We start from the raw sequence: 14,089 nt of genomic DNA, 5'->3' as shown, positions 1-14,089 counted from the left end.
AAATGTTATGAGTCCTAAAATCGCTTCGCAGAGTAGTTATCGCGATACAATATTCAACAGATGTATCATAGCATGATAAAAATGGTTGGTTCGACGATCATTTTCTGAATGGAAAGAGGCATAGTTAAAAAAAAACTTGTTTAAGTGCTTCAAGACGTTCCGGCTTTCGTACAGAAGCCTCGTTCATATAAAAGTGGCTCGACTGTACAATCGCATGTCCGTTTTAGTTCGTGACAGAGGCACCTTGGGTACGTTGGTGGAAGATTGCCATCATTCCTGTTTAACGGTTCTTTTTTAACAGCGAAGCTATTCTAGCTTGGCATCAAGTGGGTTACAGTCCCCAAAAACTATCATCATCCTCAATGGGCATTTGCTACAGAATTTGGGCAGATTCTACTACTCACTGCTACGGCATGGCCCGTAGTAACACTAAGAACGAGTACAGAGAGAGAGAAAGAAATTACAGAGAGACGGAAAGAAAGATGTAAACAATAAGAAACAGAAAAATCCTTGCCGGAAAAATTTTTTTCACGAGGCGGGATTCAAACCCACGTACCCGTGATATGAAGGCGAGCGTCCTAACCACTCGGCTATCCAAGCACGCTAGCAGAGTTCAGCAGAGTCCTGTATAGTATGGTGTAGCAACGGGGTGGGAAAGGCAAGTTAGTGTCAGTACGAGAGATGTGATAGTGAGGAGGAGAGAAAAGAGGGGGGATAGTAAAGTGGAGCACAGAATTAGAAAGGGATAATTGGAGAGAAAGAAATGGAGAAAGAGAACGAGAGACACAGAGAGAAAAAAATACAAAGAAAGAGGAATCGAAGCATCGCGTCGTCTAGCGACCAGATACCGCACCGCGTGGCCAAGCCGCGCATGAGCAGTAGCTAAATAAGCCACGCCCATCGACGGAGACATCGCGCGCAAGCTCCGCTCTATAGTGCATAGCTTGGCTGAGTATTCCCGAGGAGGAAGCCGCGCATCCCGAAGCTAGACGTGTCGGTCGACGGGGAGTACGAGCGGCGACGGGCCTGTGCTTCGCTGTGCCGAGCTTTGGCCGTTTTAGTGCAAACTGCCCGCAATTTTTTTTTCGTGGTCGCCGTAAAAAACGATTCCATATACTGGCGATTATAGCAGTTTCTTTCTTTTGTAATTGTGCTTGCCTTCGCGTGCCTTCGTTGGCGACAACGTTTTCACAGCGGAGCTATTTATGCGGCGATAAACTCCGTTAGCCGTGAAAACAACTCTCATCACCATGAATGCAGATACTCGGTCGGCACGCGCTGTCTTCGTCTCCTTCCTCACGTGCGCCAACTAGTCTGGCGTGGGATGCAATGAGCGAGAGAGCGAGTACAGAGAGAGAGAGAGAGAGAGAGAGAGAAAAGGAAAGAGATAGAAAGTGAAAATAGATAGAAACAAATGGTAGAAAGAAAAATATTGAAAAAGACACAAAAAGAAATAGACCAAAAAGGGAGCAAGACAGGAACAGAAAGAAATAAAGAGAGAGAATCAAAGAATGTGAAACACAGAAATAGAGAGAGTGAGCGAAAGAAAAGGAAGGAAGAGAATGAAAGAAAAAGCGAGAAAGATAATGAATAGAAAGAGAGAGAGAGCGAAATGAAAATAAACAGAGACAAGAAGACATATAAAACCGAGAGAGAAGAGTCAAAGAGAAAGAAAGAGTGGAAGAAAGGAAGAGAAAACAAGAAGAGAAACACGAAATGCCGCCCAGCTCCGTTTTTCCTTTAGGCTTGGCACCACAAGTGCGCAGCTGCCTTATTTTTTTCTGTCTGATGTCTTTTATATGCTCTTTCAGCTGTCTTTGACGATTTCCACTCTCTCCGATAGAAACAAAGTTGCAGGCTGCACAGGGAAAAAGCCTGAAAACTTTTTGTTTTGATGTCACACTTAGCGTGCACGACTTCATGCTTCAACTGAAGAAGCGCGAACTTGCGTCACATATATATGAAATTCCGAAAAACCCATGCCAACGCTTCACTGACACCTGGCACATAGGGGGAGAGCTGCGTGGGCTTACGGCCGTATAGTGCCCTAGGAAGTGCCGTTCTGTGTGCGCCGATCCACGGAACAAGCAAAAGTAACAGGGCACCCCCAAACTAAATATTCACGGCTCACATTTTACAGCTGAGAGGCATTGTCCTCCACGCACACTAATTTCGTTCATTTTATTGCGATAGGACTCTACCCACAAAAAGCTGTTACAACCCCTCGTCGCAGGCCACGTCGCGACGTTTGGAATCGTGGTTTTGGGACGTTAAACCCCAGATATTTTTGTACGTTTGGAAGCTTCGATATTGTTTCAGATTGTTCAAGTTGATATTACGCGCCAGACGCGACAAGTCGAATGCATTCGGGAGCTTACGCGAGCACCAGTGATAACGCGGGTAAGGCCGATCACTGATATCAAAAGGCGACGTTTTCTGCCGACGTTTTGTGCCGACGAGCAGATTACCGACCGCCGACTGCTATGATCGCCGCTATCAGCGAAGAGCGTGTATTGCTTGTACGTTGACTTTTCATTTTCTGGGACTTGTTCACGCAAGAAAGAGGTTCATCTTTAACAGCCAGACTGCCAGCATCTTCGCCTTCACGACCGTGTGAGAATATGTGCTCTCTGCATCAGGGAAGTGGCAACTGAGTGTTAGTGGCATGTCGGGTGGATGGGCTCGTAGTCGAAGTAACTGTCGGTGTGCGTTCCCTCCCCGACGAGACCAAGAGACAGGCGGCCGTATTTCCTCTTTACCAGTGCGCCGGCAAAAAGAAGACGATAAACCTCTCTTTAAATTCCAAACTGAATGGGTGTCTCTATGCTGCTCTCATGCGCGGAGAAATTCTTTAAAAATTTCCTATTGACGATAGAAACCACTCAACAACACAGCGCAGGAGATCTTTGGGGTGGGCTGGAAGCATGTCAAAAGCCATACCTTCACTGACTTCATGGCAGGCTTGTCATGGCAGCACTCTTGGAAGTACTCGTAGCGACAGGCTTTCAGGAGCGTCAGTATCTAACTGTTGTTAATAAAAAATGCTTTCAGTTCCTTAACACGACAGACAAAATATGGGTTTACAACAGCACAAGAAAAAGCAATATTTCATGCACTGTGGATGTTACGTCTGACGTAAATATGTTATATGCCAATGTTGCAAGATATTATTTGTCCGATGGGCTTATGTAAGTATATCCTTGCCATAAACTAGGACTCTGCTTATGATATTGACTTTTTCTTTCACGCGCAGCAAGAACGACACAGCTAAAGCAGAGTTCGATATTCATCCGCTACTTGCAACTAACGCTGATCCATACAATGAAATGAAGATGCAAAATGAAAGCAAGTAAATGTTTAATATTCCACCTTTTTTGTATATTGTTCAATAATTTATTGCATTCAGACATAGTAACCGATGATAAATTATGATGTTCAACTATAGAAAGTGAGAATATGTTCACATCCATGGAAGTGCTTGCCTATTTGTATGTGTAAACGTATTTTAAAGGGACATTAAATACGTTAAAGGGACAAACACGTTCAGCTACGAAAAAATAAGATAATAAGTAAACGAAAAAAATTACACCATCTCCCGCTAAAGGCGACCATGAGGCGACGCGAAGCAGCGTTTTGGCATGTCGAGCCCGCGTTTCAGAGGGGAAGTGGAGAGGGGGAGTGGAAAGGAGGTTTGTGGAGGGGGTTTGCGCATGCGCAGTAATGGTGGTCACTCCGCACATCACCACTGGATTGAAATCCGCCATAAGCTGCTTCGCATCTAAAATGCGACAAAGTCATAGACAGTGGTCTAATCATGCTGCCTTATTGTGGTTGTTGGAAAGGAGGCAAGGCTGCAAAGACTTCAGCACTTGGTCCTGAGAGAAAGGTTACTAACGGCGATCACGCTGTACTACGTTATTATTTACAGCCAAGGATTTATGCATTACAAATGCTTTTATTTCAAGATATTAACAAATTGGTAATTATGTGGAACGATAGTGAAAAGAATCTGATGGCGCTTCTAGAGAGAAAAAAAAACCAAATAGTGCAAGAAGAGAAAGAGGACTTGGCTTTGATTAACGTTTTCACCTCAAGCGCTCTGAAATCAGGACTAGTAACTAAACGTATTCCTTCTTATGACCACCACCTGAAAGTGCCAGGCCATTGCGGGCTGCGGTCTCATTGCGGGCTACAAGTTCTCATTAGTATGACTTCACAAGTAGACGCGCTGCACCTAGCTTGCCCGCGTGTGTCATCGCTTCCAGCATATCGAGAAAACTTCGCAGAGTTTTATAATGATGGCAGCTTATCGAAGAAAGGAAGTGGCTCTACCTAGTTCTCACAGCAGACATCGGCTAAACGGACTTCCCCCTCCAGTGCCCTACATGTCTACAGTCGTTACAAATTACACGCTTGCTCGCAGCCGCTCAAAAAGCCACCTTTCTAAAGAATAGGGCTTTCTAAAAACGCCGGTTAATGATTCTAATAAATCGAATGAATAAAAAGAATGTTCCTGAAGGTCCTCTAAAAAGTTACTATTAACGCGAACTGTCAATCTGCGCCTCTGATTAACGGACAAACAACCTGGACACCCTTGCTCAACTAAAATGTTGTTTTGGTGGCACTACGCAGAAGCAAAAAATTACAGGGGCGTTTCACCTCGTGAACCGAGATCATGCGCCAGTGGAGTGGTGCTGTCTGCTTGTGTATTGCCTGTAAGATGCTTTAAAAACGATTTGACCTTTTATAACCGTGGAAGAGCCACGTCGATGCATAATCTCTTGCTCAGGTGTGCATCAGATTGGGTCACCTACACACCCACCAGTTTCCTGGTCAGTGAAGTATTTATACGCATAACACACGCTTCTGATTTTGCATCCAGGTTTAAAAATACAGTCAGGACTGGTTTTCTAGAAAGTCTTTATAACGTGCGATAGGCTGGCCAAATGGGCGCCACACCTCTCCTTAATCTCGCGGACAAATTCCGGGTGCTGCTGAGAGTCTGCTGAGTTTTTCCTCGGCGTAGCTATGCGGCAATGCGTTGGACGCGACATTCACTGTATCACCTATACATGCTTCCAAGACGCATGTACAGACAATAACAACGTACCATTTGATACTCGCGCGTTACACATCTCGTCCTGTTTTTTTATCATATTAGTTATGTCAACCGGAGTCGCACAGTAGCCAGGCAGGTAGAAAATGACAGCACACGTGTCCGGTCATCAACAGGGTTCGACTCAGTGTATCTAGACCCGGTCGGGTCTGCATGCACTGCAGACTTGTCGAAACGCATCTGTGGAAGCCGAGAGATCACTGTAGGATATCGAAATTAGCATAGGCCGAACAGGTTCATATTATGTGTCGCGTAATTAATACCCGAGTCCTAGACCAAGCATTCTATCTCCTTTATTCCACTGCTCGTGTCTACGTCTTCTTTCTTCTCTTTTTTCTCCTGGTTGTTGCCGCGCGGCCGCAATCGTCCGCAACATACTCCCAAGGGGCCAAGGCGACCACGAGGCAGTTGAATCTCGCTGACTTGCCTCCAGAATGTATAACTTTTGAACGGGTCGTTTTATGGTGTGTCCCGATGCTAGTCGAAGGGTGCAGATGCGCGCGATGTTATCCTTTCCCGGGTGCACTGCGAGAACCTTGCCCAGCTTCCATAGTAGCGGATGTGTGCCTTCGTCATGCACAAGCACCACGTCACCTTCGTGTAGCCGAGGTAGTTTACGATGAGGCGCGTTGTGCGCAGATCGAAGTAGAAGGAGGTAGGACCGCTTCCATCGGCTCCATAGCTCCGCTGTAAGACGCTCACGATAGCGCGCGCGACAAATCAGGTCCTCTCTCGTCTATGACATGCAATAAGAATTGCTGACTTCTTGCGGAAGGCAGATGAGGCGTCTCCCAAGCAAGAAGTGTGACGGAGTCAGCGGTTGCAGTTCATCAGGGCTGCTATCAAAATAAGCAAGAGGTCTGCTGTTTATGACTGCTTCCACTTCGCGTAACACCGTAGCGAGTGCCTCAGCGTCGAGACTGTTGCGCCCAAGCGACCGTTTCAACGCGTTTTTGTCGATCTGATGAGGCGCTCCCACCAGCCACCCCACCAAGGAGCTCTCTCAGCGATGAACTTCCATTTGATCTTGGTGTTGGCCGCATATTCTCGCAGAGCTGGCAGATTGGTCTTGAGCACTAGCGCTGAGCCGTGAAAGGACAGTGCGTTATCCAAGTAAACGGTGTCGGGGATTCCACGCCGCGAAATAAAACGGCGGAAGGCGAGAAGCGTTGTTGTCGTTGTCATGTCGGTTGTCAATTCCAAATGGATAGCTCGAGTGACAGCACAGGAGAACATGAGTATGTAGGCCTTTCTGCTAGTAGCAGCCGTGTCACGTGTGTAGAGGGGCCCGCAGAAATCCAACCCAACGACAAAAAAAAAGGACTGGCTTCCGTTATTCGGTCTCGTGGCAGTGGAGCAAAGGGTGAGGTCTCAGCGACAGGCTTGTAGCGTTTGCAAGGCAAACAACTCCTCAGTACCCTTTTGATGGTCTGTCGTCCTTTCACAACCCAAAACTTCTCTCGAAGCTCGCAAAGCGTGGCTTCTACTCCGCTGTGAAGGACGCGTTCATGCGCGGCTGAGACCACAAGATGGGTGAAGGTGTGCCTTGCTGGCAACAGGATGGGGTGCTTGACGTCAAAAGAGGCTGCTAGCTCCTGCACACGACCTCCAACGCGAAGCAGACCACCTTCGTCCAGGAAAGGATGTAAACGAAGAACTGGGCTCGTGGACGGTAGTTCTTTCTCTGCACGGAGGGCCTGCACTTCTTCGGAGAACATTTCTTCTTGGACCCTTTGCAACCAGTAGTGTTCTGCCTTGTGGAGCTCTGCTGCTGTTAACGGTCTGGCTGTGGAACACTGTTTCTTTGATGTGTTTGCAGCGAAGCGGTACACCCACCCGGTGACTCTTAGCAGTCTGTTCAGGTTGCTGTACTTGCTTACAGATAACATAGCGTTCGAACCAAAGCCTGTGGGACATACCGACGTTCCTTCTGGACTCTGTTCGAAGACTGCAAATTCTTCTGAGAATTCAGCGCGCTCAGTAGGCATTGGTTCTTCGGGATCATGAAGCCAGGTTGGACCATGCCACCACATTGTTGAAACGAGAAGATGACGTGATGAAACCCCTCGTGTGACCAAGTCCGCGGTGTTGTCTTCCGGAACAGTGATGCCACTGTGTCGGCGATGTCAGGCTATGAATCTCGGAGACTCGATGACGTACAAACAGCTCTCTTTTGGCAGGCGTTTTCCCAATCCAATGCAATGCCACGAGTGAGTCGGTCCAGAAGTGTACAGGAACGGAGCTTAGTACAGGTACTGTTTTCACGTATGCGCACAACCTTGCGCCGACGACGCATGCTAAGAGCTCTAGACGTGGCAGCGAAATATGTTTAAGTGGTGCCACACGGCTCTTGCTTATGAGAAGCTGTGAGTTGCAGGCGCCGTTTGGTGAGAGCGCCCGTGCGTAGATGCAGGTACCATATGCTCTGGGACATGCGTCGCAGGACACGTGTAGTTCGACTGAAATCGTTGCATCAGCTGATTGCAGGAATGATGTCGGTGATGTCGAATGAGGTGATGTCGAATGGCAGCTGCGAGCAAGAATGGGCTAGACGAGGCTCCGAACGGGACCCGCGTCTTTCTCCACGTCACCACAGATGGAGATGGATCATCATCCGAGGGCAACCGATCAATCCAGAGGAATCGCAGCACGTCGCGGTCTTCCGGGCGAATAAGCATCTGCAAGTATCCCTTTTTGATGTCCGCGATAAGGACTACCGGGTGACATCGGAAGGTGAGTAGCAGCTGCACAATGTCAACTCCAAGCTTCGTACCCTTGAACAGGACATCATTCAGGTAGGGATGGCCAAGCGCGTGCGAGGAAGCGTCAAACACCACCCGAAGTTTTGTCGTAACGGCCTCTCTTCGTATGACGGCATGATGAGGCATATAATACACATTTTCTCTTGGCAGTAGCTCTTCTTCAACTCGCTCTGCGTGGTCCTCGTTAAAATACGCTCTGATTGCCGTGTCATACTGCTTGAGGAGTTCGGGCTGTGGTCTGAACCTATTTAATTGTGCTTGCAGACGGCGCTCCGCCAACCATCGATTGTCGCTGCCGGCAGATATTCCTGGATCCTTTAACATCAGCGGCACCTGGTAGCGCCCGTCTAGCTTGACAATGCCCTCTTCAAATGCCTCAAGCTCTGGTGGAACCTTACTCTTTTCTTGAGCAGGTGCTTTGATCCCAATGATGTCGAGACGCCACATCGCAGAAAGATCACAGTCAGGAACTGACTTCGTGCTGCAGTGCAGGAATAGAGCGCTCGTAGATGCTGAACTTCTTTCGCGTTCCGTAGTGCCCTGAACGGTCCAGCCAAACTTGGTTTCCACGGCCGTCAGGTTGCTGGTTAAATGATCAACCTTTCCAGTCGCGACCTTCCAGTAGACGTCGGAACCAAGTAATACGCTTACTTCCTGTGGGTTCCATGTGTCGGGATGAAAGTCGTCTGCTGCATCATAGTTCTTGTCGCACAAAAGCTGCAAAATATCAGTGCTGAGCGGCGGGCTTGTAACTGCACACACTTTGGGGACCTCCAAGGCCTCCACGGTTACCACTATGTCCCTACGTTGGCCTCGTAAAGTCAAAGCTACCCGTCGACTGCGCATTACTTCGCGGGGCTTCGAGTGGCCGAACGTTACCAAGGAAAGTTCTTCGGTTCCGATAACCGGGCATCTGAGGTCATTTGAGACATCCGCTCGGATGAATGTGCGCTGGCTACCGCTGTCAAGAAGAATGCGCACGAGACGCTTTTGGGACCCGCACTCGATCCAGACTCGTCCTGTTTGGAGAAGAACGGCGTTGGTTCCGCTCAGGGCGCTTGGGGCCGATGTCACTGACGGCGTGTTCGTGCCTCGCCCGGCGATGCGAGGCTCGTCTTGGTTCACTGTCGTTGCGTTTGCACGGGTTGGGGCTGCCGGCGTGAACAATTCACAGAGGATAGTGAGATGTCGTCGGTTGCACTTACTACAGATGATGCTGCGCGCACGTCGGCAAAAACGCTCCATGTGGTTTTGCAAGCCGCAACGGTAGCAGCAACGAACAGTGCGCAACCGAGCCCGTTTTTCCTCAGCTGAGAATTGAACGTTGCAGTCCGGGATGGTGTGCTGACAACTGCTGCATAAGGGGCACACCTCTACAGATTCGGCAGCAAGTGCGGACGCTGTAGGCAAATGTCCCATCGGTGCTGACGGAGGTTCGACATCTTCTTCGGGCAGTAACCGCGAGAAAGCAGGCGGTGTTCGTCCTGGCCTGCCTTCCTCTCGAACCTCAATTTGTATGCGCAGGAAGCTTAGCATTTCTGCATCCTGACGAGCACTTTCTTCGTGGTTCGCTATACCGGACGTATCCTGCGCGGCTTCTTTGAACTTCTGCCGGTAGAGAATCGCGTGGTCGTCAGGCAGGCACCTCATTAGGACGCGGTTGAGGACCACGTTGTACTGGTCGGGTGAGACGCCCAAACCGGTCAGTGCCGAGACGCGAAATTGTACCTTGTCGTGGAGTAGGCGAAGTTTGTCGACATCTGCCGAAGACTTGACTGGTGGTAAAGCGAGCAGGTGGTCGATGTGCGCGTCGACCAAATCGCTCTGTCAAGGTCCTGATGGCGATCGCATAATTGTCCTCCGTGAGTCTAATGCCTTCGATGGCTCTCTTCGCGGCGCCACTCAAATACGGAGGAGGTACTTAAATTTCTCAATCTGCAGAAGGTATTCATTACGGTGGATCGTGGCACTGAAGTGGTCCCAGAAGGTCTGCCAGTCGCGAAGTCGCGAAACTGAAGTTTCGGCAGGACCACTGTGCGATGACGCGGCACGGTTGCTGGGCCGGGTGTCCCCTCTGTTACACGAGGTGCAGCGTCAGTGACCTCGGTATGCGCTGACCTGCCGGCCCCAGCGACGTCGGCGTTCGGTAACGTAGCCTCGGGCCTTGAAGTCCTCGTTGCCGTCGCTGTGTTGGCGTGTTCGCGCAGGAAGAAGCGCACTCGAGACACGGCATAGGACACCTTCCGGTCGTAGTCCGGCCTCGAGCTCTTCGTCATAAGCGTCATCGTCCGTGGCGTCGAGGATTTGCTTGTTGAGGTTGCCGAGCTCGACGTTCTTCAGAGTCAGGTATGTAACGTGCGAATCAACTTGAGCGGCATAGGGAGCCGTGGCCTGAAGTTTGTCGGTCAGGAGCGTAATTGTTCGTGTGACACTGGCCCTGACGACGCCACGGTTCTTCCGGAGCCGTTCCGACGATGCCATGGAAGCTGGAAGTCTTGGAAGGGCGATGACCGGGGTTTTCGGCACCAGAAAGAATGCCGCGTAATTAATACCCGAGCCCTAGACCAAGCATTCTATCTCCTTTATTCCACTGCTCGTGTCTACGTCTTCTCTTTTTTCTCCTGGTTGTTGCCGCACGGCCGCAATCGTCCGCAACATTATGCATGATGTGACATGGAAAAGATCGGGTACGTAGATTGGTGATGTTCGAACGGGAGGCTCTTCCGGCTGCCCTGGTTCTCTCGCTACCAGGCAGGCAGTGGCGAACCTCGTGTTCAAGAAGGCAACCGAACTGAGGAGCCGAAGAAGCCTACAAGAGCTTTATTTACACGTTTACAGGTTAAGTGTTTGTTCCAGAATCCTGTTCTCAAGCACTCGCTCGCGTCTTTTACCCCCTTCGCAGCCCCTAGAGGCCAGGCCTAGGAAAACAGGGGACGACGTTTCCTTCTAATTAGCTCATGAATTGACCAGGTCACTTTACTGGCACCGCACCCAACACACACACAGGCAACCCAAACACGCGTATTGTTCGTGCAACGGTGTCGCATCGGGGGAAACATGCCTCCAGCGCTCGGGATTTGGCACGTTCCTGGTCTCGCCGCTAGGCCGACCACCTATGCAGTCGATCGGTGGGCGCACGCCAGGCAAATGCAGTGGTATGTGTCAGGACATCTGGCACTGATTTGAGCGTAGGTGGCCTGTCGACCGGTCACGCACAGCGTGGTGGTCCAAGGTCCCTCTTCGGCGGAATCTCGGCCTTGCGGCCTTTCCTGGGGCACAAATGCGCCATGTGTACCATTCCCACTCCGGCACCAGCAACAATGGTATTTCAAGCAATTGCAATCATTTACCTCCTGATGTATGAGAAACAGCTGAGTGCCTTCGTGCTCTTGCTTATCGGCGCAAGGTGAGGCGGCTGTCTTTGTTCCGTCCCGGCGCCCCGCGGCACAGCCTGGCTCGCCAATCACAACATCGCATCCAGGAAACTTCCGTATGGACAGGAATACAAATGCTGGTCCTGCAGGGGGAGTCTCGGAGTCGACGATGACTGTGGACATGCAGCTCGAAGAACTTCACACAAAGGGAAACAGCAGAAAGAACGATCCAAGCGCAACAACACTACACCGCGCACAAGCGTTCAGAATCTGCCACTAAACCGCCAGGCTTATCGAGACAAACATTCATCGTAAAAATCAGTATTATGAAGCTCACTGAATTTCGACATTTTTAAGGTACTGACAGCAAAACAAATGACCATCTTCTCTCTTAAAGTTTCACGCAAGACAGAAATCGTTAGGACAGGTAATTGGTTTACCCCAATATTTCGTCAGCAGATACAAGATATCTATCAAGCAAAAGGTTCCATTTTACAATTCAGACTAAACTGTTGCGTTCGACGACATTTCCATTCATTTTTCTTTTCTTATGCCAGACTGAAATGTTGTACTCTTGGAGGATAAGGCTCTATCGGGGCAAGCGCTTAGTTTTTTTAGAAGATCATTACACTTCCGCTGATTCAAACTCTCTTGGAGTAGGGCGCCATTGACAGACCCATGAAGAAATTGACATCCTCTCCTGGTAACGTGATCCGTACGTAACTCTGCCTTTCTGAACTTACACTTGTCGCAGTACCCAGCTTATGTGATCACACCATCGTCAAACACCGATACAAAACAGAGACGATTAACCTGCCTACTGATGCCAGAACCTTTATTATCAAACGCAAAAAGCTCCTGTGAGCGCTTAAACTCTACACTTCTCTCATTCCTAGAGCGTCGCAAAACATTAAGATACACTACTGACCGCATGCGCAATCTCTCTAAGCAAAGTTATTTTAATGTAACCGACAACTGCACAGAACATGAAATGAAATTACTCCACTGATGCGAAGTTTGTCCGTCGCATTGAGTCAAACCAACCAAGCTTTTTTTTTCGTGAGAGGTGGATTCATATTTTTATATCTGAATTAAAAGTCGCGAAAAATTACCTCTGGCGGCAAAAGCATGAACGATCCGATATACCCGGCCACGTGACCGTTCATTTCTGTACGCAGTCGACGAGTTTTTTTTAGTATTAAAATATTTTTCGTTTCTTTATACTGAATGGCATTACTTTGTAAAATGCATATATAGGCGTGCGTTAGTAGTCTGCATTAAAGTGGCGCTGCCTTCACGTGACGTAATGATCCCATGCTCGTCAGCGCGTCTTGAGCAACGTTTCAGCGTGCTCGTGCAACCGTGCACGAGGTTTCCAGGGGTGCTATTCTGGACATTGTCAAATTCCGCCATGTTGTCGAATTCCGCCATGTCGCTCATTTGATTGGTCACGCGAGGTCGTTCGTATTGTGGCGCTGCAATGGCGTTACGACACAGGAATCCGCGATGACGTAACGTGCCAAAAAATAGTTAATTTTTTTCCGTACTCTGCATGACAGAGTACGGGAAAACCTTTATTTCTACATGACAAGAGTACGGAAAAACCTTTATTTCTACATGACAGAGTACAGCGAAGCTGTACTCTGTCATGTAGAAATAAAGGTTTGTGTGGAACAACGAAACCGAAATATGGTACTGAGCTGTGCCTACGGTCAACTTGCGATTTATCGAAACTACTGCTCGCTTGACGAAGAGCCGCCATGTCTGCAACACGATTGGACATTGTACTGATGGCGCCCATGGCGTCACAGGACCTCACTTTTTGTAGCGTCAATTTGACGTTGCGTGATGTTGCATCCTGCCAAATTTGCAACTTAAAATGTGAGAACGATGAAGAGCCCAAAATTGGCAGCCATATTGTTGTAAATTGAGTTGCTTGTTCGATGTGCAGCCTCACATACGTATGTGTAGATGTCATTCCGTGACTTACTTTACAAGCATGTTTTCGGTTAGTAATATTATAAAGTCTTGTACATGAAGCTTGCTTGTTAAAATAAAAGGTTATTGTTTAATTTGGCTTGTTCGAAGTTGAGGTTCTCGCCGCAAGAGAACGCTAGATAAGCGAAGAAAAATGGCGCTGCCCTTTGTTGTGTAGTGGCTGGAGCTGCAGGAAGAAAGAATTCCGCGAGTACCGCGATGCTTTTGTGATGACCGATCAAGTGTTTCAACTGCGGTGCCGGCTAACGAAGGACACTGTGCGATGGCTGTGCGGGGAGCTTCGCCAGGACCTGGAGAGGCGGCGTACGGACACGACAACAGCCCCGACCGTTGTTGTTGTTTTTGTTGAACTACAAGTGCTGTGCGCCCTTCGCCTGTTCGCCACCAGCAGTTACCACGACGCGATCGCGAACAACGAGGACGTGGCGACGAGCTAGTCCAGTGTGGGTCTCACGATTCATGCTGTCATGGAAGCGATCGTCGAGCGCCTCGGTAATGAGTGGATCGCCCTCCCTGCCAAAAGGAAGGCTTTGTCCACATAGATGCAAGATTTGAAGGCTGCGTTGAGGTGGTCGACGACACGTTCGTGTGCATAAGTGCGCCGTATGAAAACTACGATGGCAACAAGGCTGCTTACTTTTGCCGCAAGAACTTCTACGCCCTCAGCGTCATGGTGGTGAGAACAAATTTCATCTTATTCAATCTCGCGCATGATGTTAGTAGAATGCAAAGGTGGAACGTGAAAGACAGCTTTTCGCCACTCTCCAGTATTTTAACGACATTTGCTGTGGCTCCAACTGTAGTGATAGAAAAGAACGCAGTAGTTGCGGTAAAGGGAG

At 49.0% G+C, this 14,089-nt stretch overlaps 1 pseudogene; it reads left to right on the top strand.

Moving 5' to 3' along the window:
- LOC119373950 (uncharacterized) overlaps window positions 1–14,089 on the top strand; it is a 72,640-nt pseudogene that overhangs the window by 11,775 nt on the left and 46,776 nt on the right.

Source organism: Rhipicephalus sanguineus, chromosome 11, assembly GCF_013339695.2.
Source record: "Rhipicephalus sanguineus isolate Rsan-2018 chromosome 11, BIME_Rsan_1.4, whole genome shotgun sequence".
NCBI classification, from domain to species: Eukaryota; Metazoa; Arthropoda; class Arachnida; order Ixodida; family Ixodidae; genus Rhipicephalus; species Rhipicephalus sanguineus.
This window is presented reverse-complemented; position numbering and strand designations above follow the sequence as displayed.